Genomic DNA, 19,075 nt, shown 5'->3' on the forward strand with positions numbered 1-19,075 from the left:
CGCTTCTTCGCGAGGCATTGCGCAGAGAAAAAGACACGCGCGCGCTGGGCAGCAAAGAGCGGCCTGCAACTGCGGGGCAATCCAACAGGGGGCAGCGTAGCGCCCACGGAAAACTGCAGCAAAGTCAGCCGAGCAGCAGCGCCGTCACTATTGCGAATTCTATTTTTCAGCAGGGGTCTCGCCCCCATGGAGGGGGGAAGCTGCACCGCTCCTGGAAACACTGCAATACCAGGTGGATGCATGGAGTGGACGGGGCAAGCCCCTGTTCCATCTCCCTGTCCCAAAAATCAATTTAATATTTGGTCCCCAGATAGGGGACGTATCAGATATTAAACTGATAAGAACAGATACTACACTTGATCTTAGCCAAAAGGCCGAGAAGCGATGGCCGTAAAACTGCGTTTGCTGCGCGCGTCAGGCCCGGCGTGCGGCCTCTACCTCAAAGTAGCCGCCGGGTGGGCGAGCCTAGGGCGAAAGAGGCGACGGCGGGCGGTCTTTGAGCCAGAGCTCCTTTTGTTGCCGGGCCTTGCAAGCAGAAAGGAAAGCACGCGTGCATGCCACGCGCAGCCATTCCTTGCGCTTCTGCGCGAGGCATTGCGCAGGAAAAAAGACACGCGCGCGCTGGGCAGCAAAGGGCGGCCTGCAACTGCGGGGCAATCCAACAGGGGGCAGCGTAGCGCCCACGGAAAACTGCAGCAAGGTCAGCCGAGCAGCAGCGCCGTCACTATTGCGAATTCTATTTTTCAGCAGGGGTCTCGCCCCCATGGAGGGGGGAAGCTGCACCGCTCCTGGAAACACTGCAATACCAGGTGGATGCATGGAGTGGATGGGGCAAGCCCCTGTTCCATCTCCCTGTCCCAAAAATCAATTTAATATTTGGTCCCCAGATAGGGGACGTATCAGATATTAAACTGATAAGAACAGATACTACACTTGTTCTTAGCCAAAAGGCCGAGAAGCGATGGCCGTAAAACTGCGTTTGCTGCGCGCGTCAGGCCCGGCGTGCGGCCTCTACCTCAAAGTAGCCGCCGGGTGGGCGAGCCTAGGGCGAAAGAGGCGACGGCGGGCGGTCTTTGAGCCAGAGCTCCTTTTGTTGCCGGGCCTTGCAAGCAGAAAGGAAAGCACGCGTGCATGCCACGCGCAGCCATTCCTCGCGCTTCTGCGCGAGGCATTGCGCAGGAAAAAAGACACGCGCGCGCTGGGCAGCAAAGGGCGGCCTGCAACTGCGGGGCAATCCAACAGGGGGCAGCATAGCGCCCACGGAAAACTGCAGCAAAGTCAGCCGAGCAGCAGCGCCGTCACTATTGCGAATTCTATTTTTCAACAGGGGTCTCGCCCCCATGGAGGGGAGAAGCTGCACCGCTCCTGGAAACACTGCAATACCAGGTGGATGCATGGAGTGGACGGGGCAAGCCCCTGTTCCATCTCCCTGTCCCAAAAATCAATTTAATATTTGGTCCCCAGATAGGGGACGTATCAGATATTAAACTGATAAGAACAGATACTACACTTGATCTTAGCCAAAAGGCCGAGAAACGATGGCCGTAAAACTGCGTTTGCTGCGCGCGTCAGGCCCGGCGTGCGGCCTCTACCTCAAAGTAGCCGCCGGGTGGGCGAGCCTAGGGCGAAAGAGGCGACGGCGGGCGGTCTTTGAGCCAGAGCTCCTTTTGTTGCCGGGCCTTGCAAGCAGAAAGGAAAGCACGCGTGCATGCCACGCGCAGCCATTCCTCGCGCTTCTGCGCGAGGCATTGCGCAGGAAAAAAGACACGCGCGCGCTGGGCAGCAAAGGGCGGCCTGCAACTGCGGGGCAATCCAACAGGGGGCAGCGTAGCGCCCACGGAAAACTGCAGCAAAGTCAGCCGAGCAGCAGCGCCGTCACTATTGCGAATTCTATTTTTCAGCAGGGGTCTCGCCCCCATGGAGGGGGGAAGCTGCACCGCTCCTGGAAACACTGCAATACCAGGTGGATGCATGGAGTGGACGGGGCAAGCCCCTGTTCCATCTCCCTGTCCCAAAAATCAATTTAATATTTGGTCCCCAGATAGGGGACGTATCAGATATTAAACTGATAAGAACAGATACTACACTTGATCTTAGCCAAAAGGCCGAGAAGCGATGGCCGTAAAACTGCGTTTGCTGCGCGCGTCAGGCCCGGCGTGCGGCCTCTACCTCAAAGTAGCCGCCGGGTGGGCGAGCCTAGGGCGAAAGAGGCGACGGCGGGCGGTCTTTGAGCCAGAGCTCCTTTTGTTGCCGGGCCTTGCAAGCAGAAAGGAAAGCACGCGTGCATGCCACTCGCAGCCATTCCTCGCGCTTCTGCGCGAGGCATTGCGCAGGAAAAAAGACACGCGCGCGCTGGGCAGCAAAGGGCGGCCTGCAACTGCGGGGCAATCCAACAGGGGGCAGCGTAGCGCCCACGGAAAACTGCAGCAAAGTCAGCCGAGCAGCAGCGCCGTCACTATTGCGAATTCTATTTTTCAGCAGGGGTCTCGCCCCCATGGAGGGGGGAAGCTGCACCGCACCTGGAAACACTGCAATAGCAGGTGGATGCATGGAGTGGATGGGGCAAGCCCCTGTTCCATCTCCCTGTCCCAAAAATCAATTTAATATTTGGTCCCCAGATAGGGGACGTATCAGATATTAAACTGATAAGAACAGATACTACACTTGATCTTAGCCAAAAGGCCGAGAAACGATGGCCGTAAAACTGCGTTTGCTGCGCGCGTCAGGCCCGGCGTGCGGCCTCTACCTCAAAGTAGCCGCCGGGTGGGCGAGCCTAGGGCGAAAGAGGCGATGGCGGGCGGTCTTTGAGCCAGAGCTCCTCTTGTTGCCGGGCCTTGCAAGCAGAAAGGAAAGCACGCGTGCATGCCACTCGCAGCCATTCCTCGCGCTTCTGCGCGAGGCATTGCGCAGGAAAAAAGACACGCGCGCGCTGGGCAGCAAAGGGCGGCCTGCAACTGCTGGGCAATCCAACAGGGGGCAGCATAGCACCCACGGAAAACTGCAGCAAAGTCAGCCGAGCAGCGGCGCCGTCACTATTGCGAATTCTATTTTTCAGCAGGGGTCTCGCCCCCATGGAGGGGAGAAGCTGCACCGCTCCTGGAAACACTGCAATACCAGGTGGATGCATGGAGTGGACGGGGCAAGCCCCTGTTCCATCTCCTGGTCCCAAAAATCAATTTAATATTTGGTCCCCAGATAGGGGACGTATCAGATATTAAACTGATAAGAACAGATACTACACTTGATCTTAGCCAAAAGGCCGAGAAGCGATGGCCGTAAAACTGCGTTTGCTGCGCGCGTCAGGCCCGGCGTGCGGCCTCTACCTCAAAGTAGCCGCCGGGTGGGCGAGCCTAGGGCGAAAGAGGCGACGGCGGGCGGTCTTTGAGCCAGAGCTCCTTTTGTTGCCGGGCCTTGCAAGCAGAAAGGAAAGCACACGTGCATGCCACTCGCAGCCATTCCTCGCGCTTCTGCGCGAGGCATTGCGCAGGAAAAAAGACACGCGCGCGCTGGGCAGCAAATGGCGGCCTGCAACTGCGGGGCAATCCAACAGGGGGCAGCGTAGCACCCACGGAAAACTGCAGCAAAGTCAGCCGAGCAGCGGCGCCGTCACTATTGCGAATTCTATTTTTCAGCAGGGGTCTCGCCCCCATGGAGGGGAGAAGCTGCACCGCTCCTGGAAACACTGCAATACCAGGTGGATGCATGGAGTGGACGGGGCAAGCCCCTGTTCCATCTCCTTGTCCCAAAAATCAATTTAATATTTGGTCCCCAGATAGGGGACGTATCAGATATTAAACTGATAAGAACAGATACTTTTTTTTTATTTCCAAAATATACTTTATTCATAAAAATCTGTAAAAATTACATTGCCAAACAGTTTCCAAACAGCACGAAAAAATACAAACATTGCAAAAGAGATCAGTTTCTTTCAATAATGTCATGAGTTTCTTCCCAACCCTTCCGTTTCACAATTGTCATGTCAATTACAGTTTTACATTTACAGCAATTGAGAATATTAACGATACAGTTCGAGGGGCTTCCCATGGTTCCAGCCCCTCAGTCCAGCTTGGTGGGGGAACCTTACACTGTGGTCTTTCCCCATTGAGCCTTTGCTGCGGCTGCCCCAAGCTTTAGTGCGTCCCTCAGCACGTAGTCCTGGACCTTGGAATGTGCCAGTCTGCAACATTCGGTGGTGGACAACTCTTTGCGCTGGAAGACCAGCAAGTTTCGGGCAGACCAAAGGGCGTCTTTCACCGAATTGATAGTCCTCCAGCAGCAGTTGATGTTTGTCTCGGTGTGCGTCCCTGGGAACAGCCCGTAGAGCACAGACTCCTGTGTTACAGAGCTGCTTGGGATGAACCTTGACAAAAACCACTGCATCTCTTTCCACACCTGCTTTGCAAAGGCACATTCCAGGAGGAGGTGGGCGACCGTCTCTTCCCCACCACAGCCAACGCGGGGGCACTGTGCGGAGGGGGCGAGACTTCGGGTGTGCATGAAGGACCTGACGGGGAGGGCCCTTCTCACCACCAGCCAAGCTACGTCTTGGTGCTTGTTTGAAAGTTCTGGTGATGAGGCATTCCGCCAAATGACTTTGACGGTCTGCTCGGGGAACCATCCGACAGGATCCACCGTTTCCTTTTCCCGTAGGGCCTTGAGGACATTCCGTGCAGACCACTGCCTGATGGACCGGTGGTCAAAGGTGTTTTTCCGCAGAAACTGCTCCACGAAGGATAGGTGGTACGGCGCCGCCCAACTGCACGGTGCGTTCCGCGGCAATGTGACCAGGCCCATCCTTCGCAACACCGGGGACAGATAGAACCTCAGCACGTAGTGACACTTGGAGTTTGCGTACTGGGGATCTACACATAGCTTGATGCAGCCGCACACGAAGGTGGTCATCAGGATGAGGGCCACGTTGGGTACATTTTTCCCGCCCATGTCCAGAGATTTGAACATCGTGTCCCTCCGGACCCGGTCCATTTTAGATCCCCAGACGAAGCGGAAAATGGCTCGGGTGACTGCCACGGCGCAGGAGTGGGGTATGGGCCAGACCTGCGCCACGTAGAGCAACAACGTGAGCGCCTCGCACCTGATGACCAGGTTCTTACCCACAATGGAGAGAGATCGCTGCCCCCACATGCCCAACTTTTGTCGTACCTTGGCTACTCGCTCCTCCCATGTTTTGGTGCACGCCCCGGCACTTCCGAACCATATCCCCAGCACCTTCAGGTAATCTGACCTGACGGTGAAGGGGACAAAGGATCGGTCAGCCCAGTTCCCAAAGAACATGGCCTCGCTCTTGCCGTGGTTAACTTTGGCTCCCGAGGCCAGTTCGAACTGGTCGCAGATGCTCATCAGTCTGCGCACGGACAGCGGATCCGAGCAGAAGACGGCGACGTCATCCATGTACAGGGAGGTTTTGACCTGAGTGCCTCCACTGCCTGGGATTGTCACCTCTCTTATGCTCGCATCCTTCCTAATAGACTCAGCAAAGGGTTCAATACAGCAAACAAACAAGACCGGGGAAAGAGGACAGCCCTGTCTGACTCCAGATTTGATCGGGAAACTTTCAGATTCCCACCCGTTGATTGACACTGCGCTACTGATGTTTGTGTAGAGCAGTTGGATCCAATTGCAGATTCCCTCCCCAAACCCCATTTTGGAAAGCACGTCCATCATGTAGGTGTGCGATATCCTGTCAAAAGCCTTCTCCTGGTCCAGGCTGATGAGGCAGGTGTCCACCCTCCTGTCCCGTACGTAGGCGATCGTATCCCTGAGTAGCGCGAGGCTATCAGAGATCTTCCTGCCGGGTACAGTACAGGTCTGATCGGGGTGAATCACCAGCTCCAGAGCAGACTTGACTCGACTGGCTATGACTTTGGACAGAATCTTGTAATCAACATTAAGCAGTGAGATGGGCCGCCAATTTCTGATTTCTACCCTCTCCCCCTTCTGCTTGTAAATGAGGGTGATGATGCCTTTTCTCATGGATTCTGACATGCTACCGGCCAGGAGCATACTCTCGTATACTTCCAGCAGGTCCGGGCCGACCCAGTCCCACAGGGCCGAGTACAACTCGACCGGTAAGCCGTCGCTCCCGGGAGTTTTACTCGCCTCGAAAGACTCGACGGCCTTTGTCAGCTCGTCCAGAGTTAGCGGCTTGTCCAGTCCCTCCCACCTGCTGTCATCTAAGACCTCTGTGATAGATGACAGGAAGGACTGGGAGGCTCTGCTGTCTGTGGGCTTCGCGTCATACAGCCCAGCATAAAAGGATTTGCTGATCCTTAGTATGTCGGACTGCGAAGACGTTACCGAGCCATCTTCTTCCTTCAGGCTGCTGATAACAGAGCTCTCTCTGTGTACCTTTTGGAAGAAGTAACGCGAGCACGTCTCATCCTGCTCGATGGAGCGGACTCTGGACCGGAAGATGATCTTGGAGGCCTCCTTGGCAAAGAGCGAGGCCTGCTGGCTCTTCACCTCTTGGAGGTCCTCCTTGACCTCGACCCCCATTGACTGCAACCGGAGTAGATTTTGCATAATTTTCTGGAGTCGGGACAGTTCCCTCTGTCTCTCTCTCGCCTTCTGAACACCTTTGTGGATGAAGAACCTCTTGATGTTCTCCTTAATCGCTTCCCACCAGTGAACTGGAGACTCAAAGAGGGGTTTCACGGTCCTCCAACCATTGTAATCCCTTTTGAGTTCCTCAACGTTCTCTGGGGTCAGCAGTGTCGCATTGAGCTTCCACGTCCCTCTGCCAACCCGCTGGTCGTCCTGTAAGTGACAGTCGGCCAGTAAGAGGCAGTGGTCGGAGAAGAACACCGGCTTGACGTCGGTGGATCCGACCGTGACAGCACGGGAAACAAACAGGAAGTCAATCCTGGAACGGGCAGACCCGTCCGATCTTGACCATGTGTATCTGCGCTGCGCTCCGTCTGCAGGTTTGCTGAAGACGTCGTGCAGTTTGGCATCCTTAACTGTTTCTATGAGGAATCTGGACGTAGCGTCCAGTTTGCTGTCGTCACTGCCGGATCGTCCAGCCGCATCGATGATGCAGTTGAAGTCACCGCCTAGGATGACCGGCCTGGACGTCGCCAGCAGCAGTGGGAGCTGCTGGAAGACGGTCAGCCGCTCGCTGCGTTGTACCGGGGCGTACACGTTGATCAACCGGAGCGGAGCGTTGTTGTACATCACGTCTGCTACGAGGAGGCGGCCGCCCACCACCTCCTTAACTTCGGAGATGGTGAAGTTACCTCCCCGCAGCAGAATACCCAGGCCGGAGGAACGGCAGTCATTACCCCCCGACCAGATCGATGGCCCGTGGGACCACCATCGCGACCACTGCCTGTAGGTGCTGAGGTGTGGTATTCCACACTCCTGCAGAAACAGTAGGTCAGCTTTGACCTTGGCAAGGTAATCCAAGGTTGAAACACATCGCGTAGTCGATTTAATGCTACGCACATTAATGGAAGCAATTCTTACACCCATTTTTTACTAAAAATTAGTTGTTGCTTCCCATACCATTTGTCCTCGCTAGTCCCAGTCCTTCCCCTTCGGGATGTTCCTGCATACCCATCGTATGCGCAAGCAGTTTCACGTTGGTTGGGCTCAGAAACCCCTCCTGATTTTTCATGCAGGGTTTGTGCCGCTCGGGTGACATCGGGGGGGTCTTGTAGGCAGAGAGGATTGGGTTGTCCTCAGCTGCTTCCATCTGTTCCTCCTCGAAAACATCACAGCTCCCGGTCTCCCGGAGCTCAGGTGCGCCAGACGTGTCTTTGCTCCCGGTGTCCCGGAGCTGAGATGCGTTGGCCACGTCGTTACGTGTGGGGAATTGGGGTTGGGGCACGCCGGGCCCATCACAGCTTCCAGTGCCCGGGGGCTGGGATGCTTTATCATCCATCTCGGAGTTCTGCCGCCTCTTTTGAAGGGGCTGTCGTTCCAGCATTTCCCCGTCCAGTGAAGAGGAGTTGTTGCAGTCTGATTCAGAAGAGAGCCTCCTCTTGCCACTGGTTTGGGTGGTGGCTTTGGGATGTTTTTTCTTTGTGGTTCTCCTCTGGACCACTTGCCACTGACCTGTTTGTCCATCTGCTGCCTCCTCCTCCATTGATTCTGTCTGTGGGGGAGGGGTTTCCGGGCGCTGGGTAGGTGCTGGGTCGTTGGTTTCAGCCGCCTCCCCTTCCTTCTCAGGTTGAAGTTCCTCACTGCGGAGAAGGTTGTTGGTCTCCTTTCGAACAGCGGACGCCTTCGTCGAACCTTCGCCCGGCCATTCCTTGGACCTTGCCGCCTGAGCATAGCTTTGACAACGTTTGGGACAGGTCTTGTAGAGATGGCCTGCCGCACCGCACAAGTTGCAACACTTAGTCTGCTTACAGTCCTTGGTCTGATGGCCTTCCTCCTTGCAGTTCTTGCAAACAACCATGCTGCAGTTGGCTGCCATGTGACCAGATTTGCCACAGGTGCGACAAACTCTGGGCTGCCCAGCGTAGACCAAGAAGCCTCGACTTCCCCCGATAGCGAAGCTGGAGGGAGGGTGGATGATGGCTCCACTGGGATCTACCTTCAAGGTCACCTTGACCTGCCGCTTGCTGGTCCAGATCCCAAAGGGGTCCTTGACATCAGTGCTGCTGCCGGCCACCTCGACGTACCTGGCGAGAAAGGTGAGTACATCCACCACCGGAACATGGGGGTTGTAGAGGTGAATCGTCACCACCCGGTCCCGTTGTGACGGAAGCGTGAAGAGCGGCTCCGCTGTGAGGATCGACAGTGGCGCCCGGTCCCCTTTCTCCTTGAACGCCTTCAGGAACTTGATGCATCCCGCCACGTTCCGGAACGTCACGTCGAAGTATCCACTGCTGGGGAAATCCTGCAGGCAGAAGACGTCCGTCGCTTGAAATCCGCAGCAATCGAAGAGAATTTTCTTGATGAAGAAGGTGCGATCGACCGGTGCATCTCCTTCCTTGTCTTTCACGACCACCCGAACGGTGTTGCGCACTCCCTGGCCCGAAGCTCGAAAATTGGTTATAGCCATTTTACTCAAAGCTTCCCCAGGATCAAAAAGCAATGATCATGGTCTCTTCTCAATCAAATAAGCACTGATAAGAACAGATACTACACTTGATCTTAGCCAAAAGGCCGAGAAGCGATGGCCGTAAAACTGCGTTTGCTGCGCGCGTCAGGCCCGGCGTGCGGCCTCTACCTCAAAGTAGCCGCCGGGTGGGCGAGCCTAGGGCGAAAGAGGCGACGGCGGGCGGTCTTTGAGCCAGAGCTCCTTTTGTTGCCGGGCCTTGCAAGCAGAAAGGAAAGCACGCGTGCATGCCACGCGCAGCCATTCCTCGCGCTTCTGCGCGAGGCATTGCGCAGGAAAAAAGACACGCGCGCGCTGGGCAGCAAAGGGCGGCCTGCAACTGCGGGGCAATCCAACAGGGGGCAGCGTAGCGCCCACGGAAAACTGCAGCAAAGTCAGCCGAGCAGCAGCGCCGTCACTATTGCTAATTCTATTTTTCAGCAGAGGTCTGGCCCCCATGGAAGGGGGAAGCTGCACCGCTCCTGGAAACACTGCAATACCAGGTGGATGCATGGAGTGGACGGGGCAAGCCCCTGTTCCATCTCCCTGTCCCAAAAATCAATTTAATATTTGGTCCCCAGATAGGGGACGTATCAGATATTAAACGGATAAGAACAGATACTACACTTGATCTTAGCCAAAAGGCCGAGAAGCGATGGCCGTAAAACTGCGTTTGCTGCGCGCGTCAGGCCCGGCGTGCGGCCTCTACCTCAAAGTAGCCGACGGGTGGGCGAGCCTAGGGCGAAAGAGGCGACGGCGGGCGGTCTTTGAGCCAGAGCTCCTTTTGTTGCCGGGCCTTGCAAGCAGAAAGGAAAGCACGCGTGCATGCCACGCGCAGCCATTCCTTGCGCTTCTTCGCGAGGCATTGCGCAGAGAAAAAGACACGCGCGCGCTGGGCAGCAAAGAGCGGCCTGCAACTGCGGGGCAATCCAACAGGGGGCAGCGTAGCGCCCACGGAAAACTGCAGCAAAGTCAGCCGAGCAGCAGCGCCGTCACTATTGCGAATTCTATTTTTCAGCAGGGGTCTCGCCCCCATGGAGGGGGGAAGCTGCACCGCTCCTGGAAACACTGCAATACCAGGTGGATGCATGGAGTGGACGGGGCAAGCCCCTGTTCCATCTCCCTGTCCCAAAAATCAATTTAATATTTGGTCCCCAGATAGGGGACGTATCAGATATTAAACTGATAAGAACAGATACTACACTTGATCTTAGCCAAAAGGCCGAGAAGCGATGGCCGTAAAACTGCGTTTGCTGCGCGCGTCAGGCCCGGCGTGCGGCCTCTACCTCAAAGTAGCCGCCGGGTGGGCGAGCCTAGGGCGAAAGAGGCGACGGCGGGCGGTCTTTGAGCCAGAGCTCCTTTTGTTGCCGGGCCTTGCAAGCAGAAAGGAAAGCACGCGTGCATGCCACGCGCAGCCATTCCTTGCGCTTCTGCGCGAGGCATTGCGCAGGAAAAAAGACACGCGCGCGCTGGGCAGCAAAGGGCGGCCTGCAACTGCGGGGCAATCCAACAGGGGGCAGCGTAGCGCCCACGGAAAACTGCAGCAAGGTCAGCCGAGCAGCAGCGCCGTCACTATTGCGAATTCTATTTTTCAGCAGGGGTCTCGCCCCCATGGAGGGGGGAAGCTGCACCGCTCCTGGAAACACTGCAATACCAGGTGGATGCATGGAGTGGATGGGGCAAGCCCCTGTTCCATCTCCCTGTCCCAAAAATCAATTTAATATTTGGTCCCCAGATAGGGGACGTATCAGATATTAAACTGATAAGAACAGATACTACACTTGATCTTAGCCAAAAGGCCGAGAAGCGATGGCCGTAAAACTGCGTTTGCTGCGCGCGTCAGGCCCGGCGTGCGGCCTCTACCTCAAAGTAGCCGCCGGGTGGGCGAGCCTAGGGCGAAAGAGGCGACGGCGGGCGGTCTTTGAGCCAGAGCTCCTTTTGTTGCCGGGCCTTGCAAGCAGAAAGGAAAGCACGCGTGCATGCCACGCGCAGCCATTCCTCGCGCTTCTGCGCGAGGCATTGCGCAGGAAAAAAGACACGCGCGCGCTGGGCAGCAAAGGGCGGCCTGCAACTGCGGGGCAATCCAACAGGGGGCAGCATAGCGCCCACGGAAAACTGCAGCAAAGTCAGCCGAGCAGCAGCGCCGTCACTATTGCGAATTCTATTTTTCAACAGGGGTCTCGCCCCCATGGAGGGGAGAAGCTGCACCGCTCCTGGAAACACTGCAATACCAGGTGGATGCATGGAGTGGACGGGGCAAGCCCCTGTTCCATCTCCCTGTCCCAAAAATCAATTTAATATTTGGTCCCCAGATAGGGGACGTATCAGATATTAAACTGATAAGAACAGATACTACACTTGATCTTAGCCAAAAGGCCGAGAAACGATGGCCGTAAAACTGCGTTTGCTGCGCGCGTCAGGCCCGGCGTGCGGCCTCTACCTCAAAGTAGCCGCCGGGTGGGCGAGCCTAGGGCGAAAGAGGCGACGGCGGGCGGTCTTTGAGCCAGAGCTCCTTTTGTTGCCGGGCCTTGCAAGCAGAAAGGAAAGCACGCGTGCATGCCACGCGCAGCCATTCCTCGCGCTTCTGCGCGAGGCATTGCGCAGGAAAAAAGACACGCGCGCGCTGGGCAGCAAAGGGCGGCCTGCAACTGCGGGGCAATCCAACAGGGGGCAGCGTAGCGCCCACGGAAAACTGCAGCAAAGTCAGCCGAGCAGCAGCGCCGTCACTATTGCGAATTCTATTTTTCAGCAGGGGTCTCGCCCCCATGGAGGGGGGAAGCTGCACCGCTCCTGGAAACACTGCAATACCAGGTGGATGCATGGAGTGGACGGGGCAAGCCCCTGTTCCATCTCCCTGTCCCAAAAATCAATTTAATATTTGGTCCCCAGATAGGGGACGTATCAGATATTAAACTGATAAGAACAGATACTACACTTGATCTTAGCCAAAAGGCCGAGAAGCGATGGCCGTAAAACTGCGTTTGCTGCGCGCGTCAGGCCCGGCGTGCGGCCTCTACCTCAAAGTAGCCGCCGGGTGGGCGAGCCTAGGGCGAAAGAGGCGACGGCGGGCGGTCTTTGAGCCAGAGCTCCTTTTGTTGCCGGGCCTTGCAAGCAGAAAGGAAAGCACGCGTGCATGCCACTCGCAGCCATTCCTCGCGCTTCTGCGCGAGGCATTGCGCAGGAAAAAAGACACGCGCGCGCTGGGCAGCAAAGGGCGGCCTGCAACTGCGGGGCAATCCAACAGGGGGCAGCGTAGCGCCCACGGAAAACTGCAGCAAAGTCAGCCGAGCAGCAGCGCCGTCACTATTGCGAATTCTATTTTTCAGCAGGGGTCTCGCCCCCATGGAGGGGGGAAGCTGCACCGCACCTGGAAACACTGCAATAGCAGGTGGATGCATGGAGTGGATGGGGCAAGCCCCTGTTCCATCTCCCTGTCCCAAAAATCAATTTAATATTTGGTCCCCAGATAGGGGACGTATCAGATATTAAACTGATAAGAACAGATACTACACTTGATCTTAGCCAAAAGGCCGAGAAACGATGGCCGTAAAACTGCGTTTGCTGCGCGCGTCAGGCCCGGCGTGCGGCCTCTACCTCAAAGTAGCCGCCGGGTGGGCGAGCCTAGGGCGAAAGAGGCGATGGCGGGCGGTCTTTGAGCCAGAGCTCCTCTTGTTGCCGGGCCTTGCAAGCAGAAAGGAAAGCACGCGTGCATGCCACTCGCAGCCATTCCTCGCGCTTCTGCGCGAGGCATTGCGCAGGAAAAAAGACACGCGCGCGCTGGGCAGCAAAGGGCGGCCTGCAACTGCTGGGCAATCCAACAGGGGGCAGCATAGCACCCACGGAAAACTGCAGCAAAGTCAGCCGAGCAGCGGCGCCGTCACTATTGCGAATTCTATTTTTCAGCAGGGGTCTCGCCCCCATGGAGGGGAGAAGCTGCACCGCTCCTGGAAACACTGCAATACCAGGTGGATGCATGGAGTGGACGGGGCAAGCCCCTGTTCCATCTCCTGGTCCCAAAAATCAATTTAATATTTGGTCCCCAGATAGGGGACGTATCAGATATTAAACTGATAAGAACAGATACTACACTTGATCTTAGCCAAAAGGCCGAGAAGCGATGGCCGTAAAACTGCGTTTGCTGCGCGCGTCAGGCCCGGCGTGCGGCCTCTACCTCAAAGTAGCCGCCGGGTGGGCGAGCCTAGGGCGAAAGAGGCGACGGCGGGCGGTCTTTGAGCCAGAGCTCCTTTTGTTGCCGGGCCTTGCAAGCAGAAAGGAAAGCACACGTGCATGCCACTCGCAGCCATTCCTCGCGCTTCTGCGCGAGGCATTGCGCAGGAAAAAAGACACGCGCGCGCTGGGCAGCAAATGGCGGCCTGCAACTGCGGGGCAATCCAACAGGGGGCAGCGTAGCACCCACGGAAAACTGCAGCAAAGTCAGCCGAGCAGCGGCGCCGTCACTATTGCGAATTCTATTTTTCAGCAGGGGTCTCGCCCCCATGGAGGGGAGAAGCTGCACCGCTCCTGGAAACACTGCAATACCAGGTGGATGCATGGAGTGGACGGGGCAAGCCCCTGTTCCATCTCCTTGTCCCAAAAATCAATTTAATATTTGGTCCCCAGATAGGGGACGTATCAGATATTAAACTGATAAGAACAGATACTTTTTTTTTTTATTTCCAAAATATACTTTATTCATAAAAATCTGTAAAAATTACATTGCCAAACAGTTTCCAAACAGCACGAAAAAATACAAACATTGCAAAAGAGATCAGTTTCTTTCAATAATGTCATGAGTTTCTTCCCAACCCTTCCGTTTCACAATTGTCATGTCAATTACAGTTTTACATTTACAGCAATTGAGAATATTAACGATACAGTTCGAGGGGCTTCCCATGGTTCCAGCCCCTCAGTCCAGCTTGGTGGGGGAACCTTACACTGTGGTCTTTCCCCATTGAGCCTTTGCTGCGGCTGCCCCAAGCTTTAGTGCGTCCCTCAGCACGTAGTCCTGGACCTTGGAATGTGCCAGTCTGCAACATTCGGTGGTGGACAACTCTTTGCGCTGGAAGACCAGCAAGTTTCGGGCAGACCAAAGGGCGTCTTTCACCGAATTGATAGTCCTCCAGCAGCAGTTGATGTTTGTCTCGGTGTGCGTCCCTGGGAACAGCCCGTAGAGCACAGACTCCTGTGTTACAGAGCTGCTTGGGATGAACCTTGACAAAAACCACTGCATCTCTTTCCACACCTGCTTTGCAAAGGCACATTCCAGGAGGAGGTGGGCGACCGTCTCTTCCCCACCACAGCCAACGCGGGGGCACTGTGCGGAGGGGGCGAGACTTCGGGTGTGCATGAAGGACCTGACGGGGAGGGCCCTTCTCACCACCAGCCAAGCTACGTCTTGGTGCTTGTTTGAAAGTTCTGGTGATGAGGCATTCCGCCAAATGACTTTGACGGTCTGCTCGGGGAACCATCCGACAGGATCCACCGTTTCCTTTTCCCGTAGGGCCTTGAGGACATTCCGTGCAGACCACTGCCTGATGGACCGGTGGTCAAAGGTGTTTTTCCGCAGAAACTGCTCCACGAAGGATAGGTGGTACGGCGCCGCCCAACTGCACGGTGCGTTCCGCGGCAATGTGACCAGGCCCATCCTTCGCAACACCGGGGACAGATAGAACCTCAGCACGTAGTGACACTTGGAGTTTGCGTACTGGGGATCTACACATAGCTTGATGCAGCCGCACACGAAGGTGGTCATCAGGATGAGGGCCACGTTGGGTACATTTTTCCCGCCCATGTCCAGAGATTTGAACATCGTGTCCCTCCGGACCCGGTCCATTTTAGATCCCCAGACGAAGCGGAAAATGGCTCGGGTGACTGCCACGGCGCAGGAGTGGGGTATGGGCCAGACCTGCGCCACGTAGAGCAACAACGTGAGCGCCTCGCACCTGATGACCAGGTTCTTACCCACAATGGAGAGAGATCGCTGCCCCCACATGCCCAACTTTTGTCGTACCTTGGCTACTCGCTCCTCCCATGTTTTGGTGCACGCCCCGGCACTTCCGAACCATATCCCCAGCACCTTCAGGTAATCTGACCTGACGGTGAAGGGGACAAAGGATCGGTCAGCCCAGTTCCCAAAGAACATGGCCTCGCTCTTGCCGTGGTTAACTTTGGCTCCCGAGGCCAGTTCGAACTGGTCGCAGATGCTCATCAGTCTGCGCACGGACAGCGGATCCGAGCAGAAGACGGCGACGTCATCCATGTACAGGGAGGTTTTGACCTGAGTGCCTCCACTGCCTGGGATTGTCACCTCTCTTATGCTCGCATCCTTCCTAATAGACTCAGCAAAGGGTTCAATACAGCAAACAAACAAGACCGGGGAAAGAGGACAGCCCTGTCTGACTCCAGATTTGATCGGGAAACTTTCAGATTCCCACCCGTTGATTGACACTGCGCTACTGATGTTTGTGTAGAGCAGTTGGATCCAATTGCAGATTCCCTCCCCAAACCCCATTTTGGAAAGCACGTCCATCATGTAGGTGTGCGATATCCTGTCAAAAGCCTTCTCCTGGTCCAGGCTGATGAGGCAGGTGTCCACCCTCCTGTCCCGTACGTAGGCGATCGTATCCCTGAGTAGCGCGAGGCTATCAGAGATCTTCCTGCCGGGTACAGTACAGGTCTGATCGGGGTGAATCACCAGCTCCAGAGCAGACTTGACTCGACTGGCTATGACTTTGGACAGAATCTTGTAATCAACATTAAGCAGTGAGATGGGCCGCCAATTTCTGATTTCTACCCTCTCCCCCTTCTGCTTGTAAATGAGGGTGATGATGCCTTTTCTCATGGATTCTGACATGCTACCGGCCAGGAGCATACTCTCGTATACTTCCAGCAGGTCCGGGCCGACCCAGTCCCACAGGGCCGAGTACAACTCGACCGGTAAGCCGTCGCTCCCGGGAGTTTTACTCGCCTCGAAAGACTCGACGGCCTTTGTCAGCTCGTCCAGAGTTAGCGGCTTGTCCAGTCCCTCCCACCTGCTGTCATCTAAGACCTCTGTGATAGATGACAGGAAGGACTGGGAGGCTCTGCTGTCTGTGGGCTTCGCGTCATACAGCCCAGCATAAAAGGATTTGCTGATCCTTAGTATGTCGGACTGCGAAGACGTTACCGAGCCATCTTCTTCCTTCAGGCTGCTGATAACAGAGCTCTCTCTGTGTACCTTTTGGAAGAAGTAACGCGAGCACGTCTCATCCTGCTCGATGGAGCGGACTCTGGACCGGAAGATGATCTTGGAGGCCTCCTTGGCAAAGAGCGAGGCCTGCTGGCTCTTCACCTCTTGGAGGTCCTCCTTGACCTCGACCCCCATTGACTGCAACCGGAGTAGATTTTGCATAATTTTCTGGAGTCGGGACAGTTCCCTCTGTCTCTCTCTCGCCTTCTGAACACCTTTGTGGATGAAGAACCTCTTGATGTTCTCCTTAATCGCTTCCCACCAGTGAACTGGAGACTCAAAGAGGGGTTTCACGGTCCTCCAACCATTGTAATCCCTTTTGAGTTCCTCAACGTTCTCTGGGGTCAGCAGTGTCGCATTGAGCTTCCACGTCCCTCTGCCAACCCGCTGGTCGTCCTGTAAGTGACAGTCGGCCAGTAAGAGGCAGTGGTCGGAGAAGAACACCGGCTTGACGTCGGTGGATCCGACCGTGACAGCACGGGAAACAAACAGGAAGTCAATCCTGGAACGGGCAGACCCGTCCGATCTTGACCATGTGTATCTGCGCTGCGCTCCGTCTGCAGGTTTGCTGAAGACGTCGTGCAGTTTGGCATCCTTAACTGTTTCTATGAGGAATCTGGACGTAGCGTCCAGTTTGCTGTCGTCACTGCCGGATCGTCCAGCCGCATCGATGATGCAGTTGAAGTCACCGCCTAGGATGACCGGCCTGGACGTCGCCAGCAGCAGTGGGAGCTGCTGGAAGACGGTCAGCCGCTCGCTGCGTTGTACCGGGGCGTACACGTTGATCAACCGGAGCGGAGCGTTGTTGTACATCACGTCTGCTACGAGGAGGCGGCCGCCCACCACCTCCTTAACTTCGGAGATGGTGAAGTTACCTCCCCGCAGCAGAATACCCAGGCCGGAGGAACGGCAGTCATTACCCCCCGACCAGATCGATGGCCCGTGGGACCACCATCGCGACCACTGCCTGTAGGTGCTGAGGTGTGGTATTCCACACTCCTGCAGAAACAGTAGGTCAGCTTTGACCTTGGCAAGGTAATCCAAGGTTGAAACACATCGCGTAGTCGATTTAATGCTACGCACATTAATGGAAGCAATTCTTACACCCATTTTTTACTAAAAATTAGTTGTTGCTTCCCATACCATTTGTCCTCGCTAGTCCCAGTCCTTCCCCTTCGGGATGTTCCTGCATACCCATCGTATGCGCAAGCAGTTTCACGTTGGTTGGGCTCAGAAACCCCTCCTGATTTTTCATGCAGGGTTTGTGCCGCTCGGGTGACATCGGGGGGGTCTTGTAGGCAGAGAGGATTGGGTTGTCCTCAGCTGCTTCCATCTGTTCCTCCTCGAAAACATCACAGCTCCCGGTCTCCCGGAGCTCAGGTGCGCCAGACGTGTCTTTGCTCCCGGTGTCCCGGAGCTGAGATGCGTTGGCCACGTCGTTACGTGTGGGGAATTGGGGTTGGGGCACGCCGGGCCCATCACAGCTTCCAGTGCCCGGGGGCTGGGATGCTTTATCATCCATCTCGGAGTTCTGCCGCCTCTTTTGAAGGGGCTGTCGTTCCAGCATTTCCCCGTCCAGTGAAGAGGAGTTGTTGCAGTCTGATTCAGAAGAGAGCCTCCTCTTGCCACTGGTTTGGGTGGTGGCTTTGGGATGTTTTTTCTTTGTGGTTCTCCTCTGGACCACTTGCCACTGACCTGTTTGTCCATCTGCTGCCTCCTCCTCCATTGATTCTGTCTGTGGGGGAGGGGTTTCCGGGCGCTGGGTAGGTGCTGGGTCGTTGGTTTCAGCCGCCTCCCCTTCCTTCTCAGGTTGAAGTTCCTCACTGCGGAGAAGGTTGTTGGTCTCCTTTCGAACAGCGGACGCCTTCGTCGAACCTTCGCCCGGCCATTCCTTGGACCTTGCCGCCTGAGCATAGCTTTGACAACGTTTGGGACAGGTCTTGTAGAGATGGCCTGCCGCACCGCACAAGTTGCAACACTTAGTCTGCTTACAGTCCTTGGTCTGATGGCCTTCCTCCTTGCAGTTCTTGCAAACAACCGTGCTGCAGTTGGCTGCCATGTGACCAGATTTGCCACAGGTGCGACAAACTCTGGGCTGCCCAGCGTAGACCAAGAAGCCTCGACTTCCCCCGATAGCGAAGCTGGAGGGAGGGTGGATGATGGCTCCACTGGGATCTACCTTCAAGGTCACCTTGACCTGCCGCTTGCTGGTCCAGATCCCAAAGGGGTCCTTGACATCAGTGCTGCTGCCGGCCACCTCGACGTACCTGGCGAGAAAGGTGAGTACATCCACCACCGGAACATGGGGGTTGTAGAGGTGAATCGTCACCACCCGGTCCCGTTGTGACGGAAGCGTGAAGAGCGGCTCCGCTGTGAGGATCGACAGTGGCGCCCGGTCCCCTTTCTCCTTGAACGCCTTCAGGAACTTGATGCATCCCGCCACGTTCCGGAACGTCACGTCGAAGTATCCACTGCTGGGGAAATCCTGCAGGCAGAAGACGTCCGTCGCTTGAAATCCGCAGCAATCGAAGAGAATTTTCTTGATGAAGAAGGTGCGATCGACCGGTGCATCTCCTTCCTTGTCTTTCACGACCACCCGAACGGTGTTGCGCACTCCCTGGCCCGAAGCTCGAAAATTGGTTATAGCCATTTTACTCAAAGCTTCCCCAGGATCAAAAAGCAATGATCATGGTCTCTTCTCAATCAAATAAGCACTGATAAGAACAGATACTACACTTGATCTTAGCCAAAAGGCCGAGAAGCGATGGCCGTAAAACTGCGTT

The 19,075-nt window shown here is 55.9% G+C and overlaps 13 non-coding genes and 4 pseudogenes across 13 annotated transcripts; all 17 read right to left on the reverse strand.

Annotated features, from left to right (window-relative positions):
* Positions 1-195: 195 nt before the first annotated feature.
* On the reverse strand, positions 196-386 carry LOC137354641 (U2 spliceosomal RNA). The gene has a single exon (XR_010970480.1). It is a non-coding gene; the product is annotated as a U2 spliceosomal RNA (small nuclear RNA).
* A 386-nt stretch (positions 387-772) lies between these two features.
* LOC137353786 (U2 spliceosomal RNA) lies at positions 773-963 on the reverse strand. Its single transcript, XR_010969938.1, has one exon. It is a non-coding gene; the product is annotated as a U2 spliceosomal RNA (small nuclear RNA).
* A 386-nt stretch (positions 964-1,349) lies between these two features.
* Positions 1,350-1,540, reverse strand: LOC137355135 (U2 spliceosomal RNA). The gene has a single exon (XR_010970773.1). It is a non-coding gene; the product is annotated as a U2 spliceosomal RNA (small nuclear RNA).
* Positions 1,541-1,926: 386 nt separating this feature from the next.
* LOC137354652 (U2 spliceosomal RNA) lies at positions 1,927-2,117 on the reverse strand. The gene has a single exon (XR_010970481.1). It is a non-coding gene; the product is annotated as a U2 spliceosomal RNA (small nuclear RNA).
* A 386-nt stretch (positions 2,118-2,503) lies between these two features.
* Positions 2,504-2,694, reverse strand: LOC137353992 (U2 spliceosomal RNA). The gene has a single exon (XR_010970142.1). It is a non-coding gene; the product is annotated as a U2 spliceosomal RNA (small nuclear RNA).
* Positions 2,695-3,080: 386 nt separating this feature from the next.
* On the reverse strand, positions 3,081-3,271 carry LOC137354229 (U2 spliceosomal RNA). Its single transcript, XR_010970327.1, has one exon. It is a non-coding gene; the product is annotated as a U2 spliceosomal RNA (small nuclear RNA).
* Positions 3,272-3,657: 386 nt separating this feature from the next.
* On the reverse strand, positions 3,658-3,835 carry LOC137354162 (U2 spliceosomal RNA; annotated as a pseudogene).
* A 5,200-nt stretch (positions 3,836-9,035) lies between these two features.
* On the reverse strand, positions 9,036-9,144 carry LOC137354577 (U2 spliceosomal RNA; annotated as a pseudogene).
* Positions 9,145-9,530: 386 nt separating this feature from the next.
* LOC137354000 (U2 spliceosomal RNA) lies at positions 9,531-9,721 on the reverse strand. The gene has a single exon (XR_010970150.1). It is a non-coding gene; the product is annotated as a U2 spliceosomal RNA (small nuclear RNA).
* A 386-nt stretch (positions 9,722-10,107) lies between these two features.
* LOC137354663 (U2 spliceosomal RNA) lies at positions 10,108-10,298 on the reverse strand. Its single transcript, XR_010970482.1, has one exon. It is a non-coding gene; the product is annotated as a U2 spliceosomal RNA (small nuclear RNA).
* Positions 10,299-10,684: 386 nt separating this feature from the next.
* On the reverse strand, positions 10,685-10,875 carry LOC137354308 (U2 spliceosomal RNA). Its single transcript, XR_010970355.1, has one exon. It is a non-coding gene; the product is annotated as a U2 spliceosomal RNA (small nuclear RNA).
* A 386-nt stretch (positions 10,876-11,261) lies between these two features.
* On the reverse strand, positions 11,262-11,452 carry LOC137355136 (U2 spliceosomal RNA). The gene has a single exon (XR_010970774.1). It is a non-coding gene; the product is annotated as a U2 spliceosomal RNA (small nuclear RNA).
* A 386-nt stretch (positions 11,453-11,838) lies between these two features.
* LOC137354675 (U2 spliceosomal RNA) lies at positions 11,839-12,029 on the reverse strand. Its single transcript, XR_010970483.1, has one exon. It is a non-coding gene; the product is annotated as a U2 spliceosomal RNA (small nuclear RNA).
* A 386-nt stretch (positions 12,030-12,415) lies between these two features.
* On the reverse strand, positions 12,416-12,606 carry LOC137353993 (U2 spliceosomal RNA). Its single transcript, XR_010970143.1, has one exon. It is a non-coding gene; the product is annotated as a U2 spliceosomal RNA (small nuclear RNA).
* A 386-nt stretch (positions 12,607-12,992) lies between these two features.
* Positions 12,993-13,183, reverse strand: LOC137354240 (U2 spliceosomal RNA). The gene has a single exon (XR_010970329.1). It is a non-coding gene; the product is annotated as a U2 spliceosomal RNA (small nuclear RNA).
* A 386-nt stretch (positions 13,184-13,569) lies between these two features.
* LOC137354168 (U2 spliceosomal RNA) lies at positions 13,570-13,749 on the reverse strand (annotated as a pseudogene).
* A 5,200-nt stretch (positions 13,750-18,949) lies between these two features.
* LOC137354578 (U2 spliceosomal RNA) lies at positions 18,950-19,058 on the reverse strand (annotated as a pseudogene).
* Between the last annotated feature and the right edge of the window lie 17 nt (positions 19,059-19,075).

Source organism: Heterodontus francisci, chromosome 41 (genome assembly GCF_036365525.1).
Source record: "Heterodontus francisci isolate sHetFra1 chromosome 41, sHetFra1.hap1, whole genome shotgun sequence".
NCBI classification, from domain to species: Eukaryota; Metazoa; Chordata; class Chondrichthyes; order Heterodontiformes; family Heterodontidae; genus Heterodontus; species Heterodontus francisci.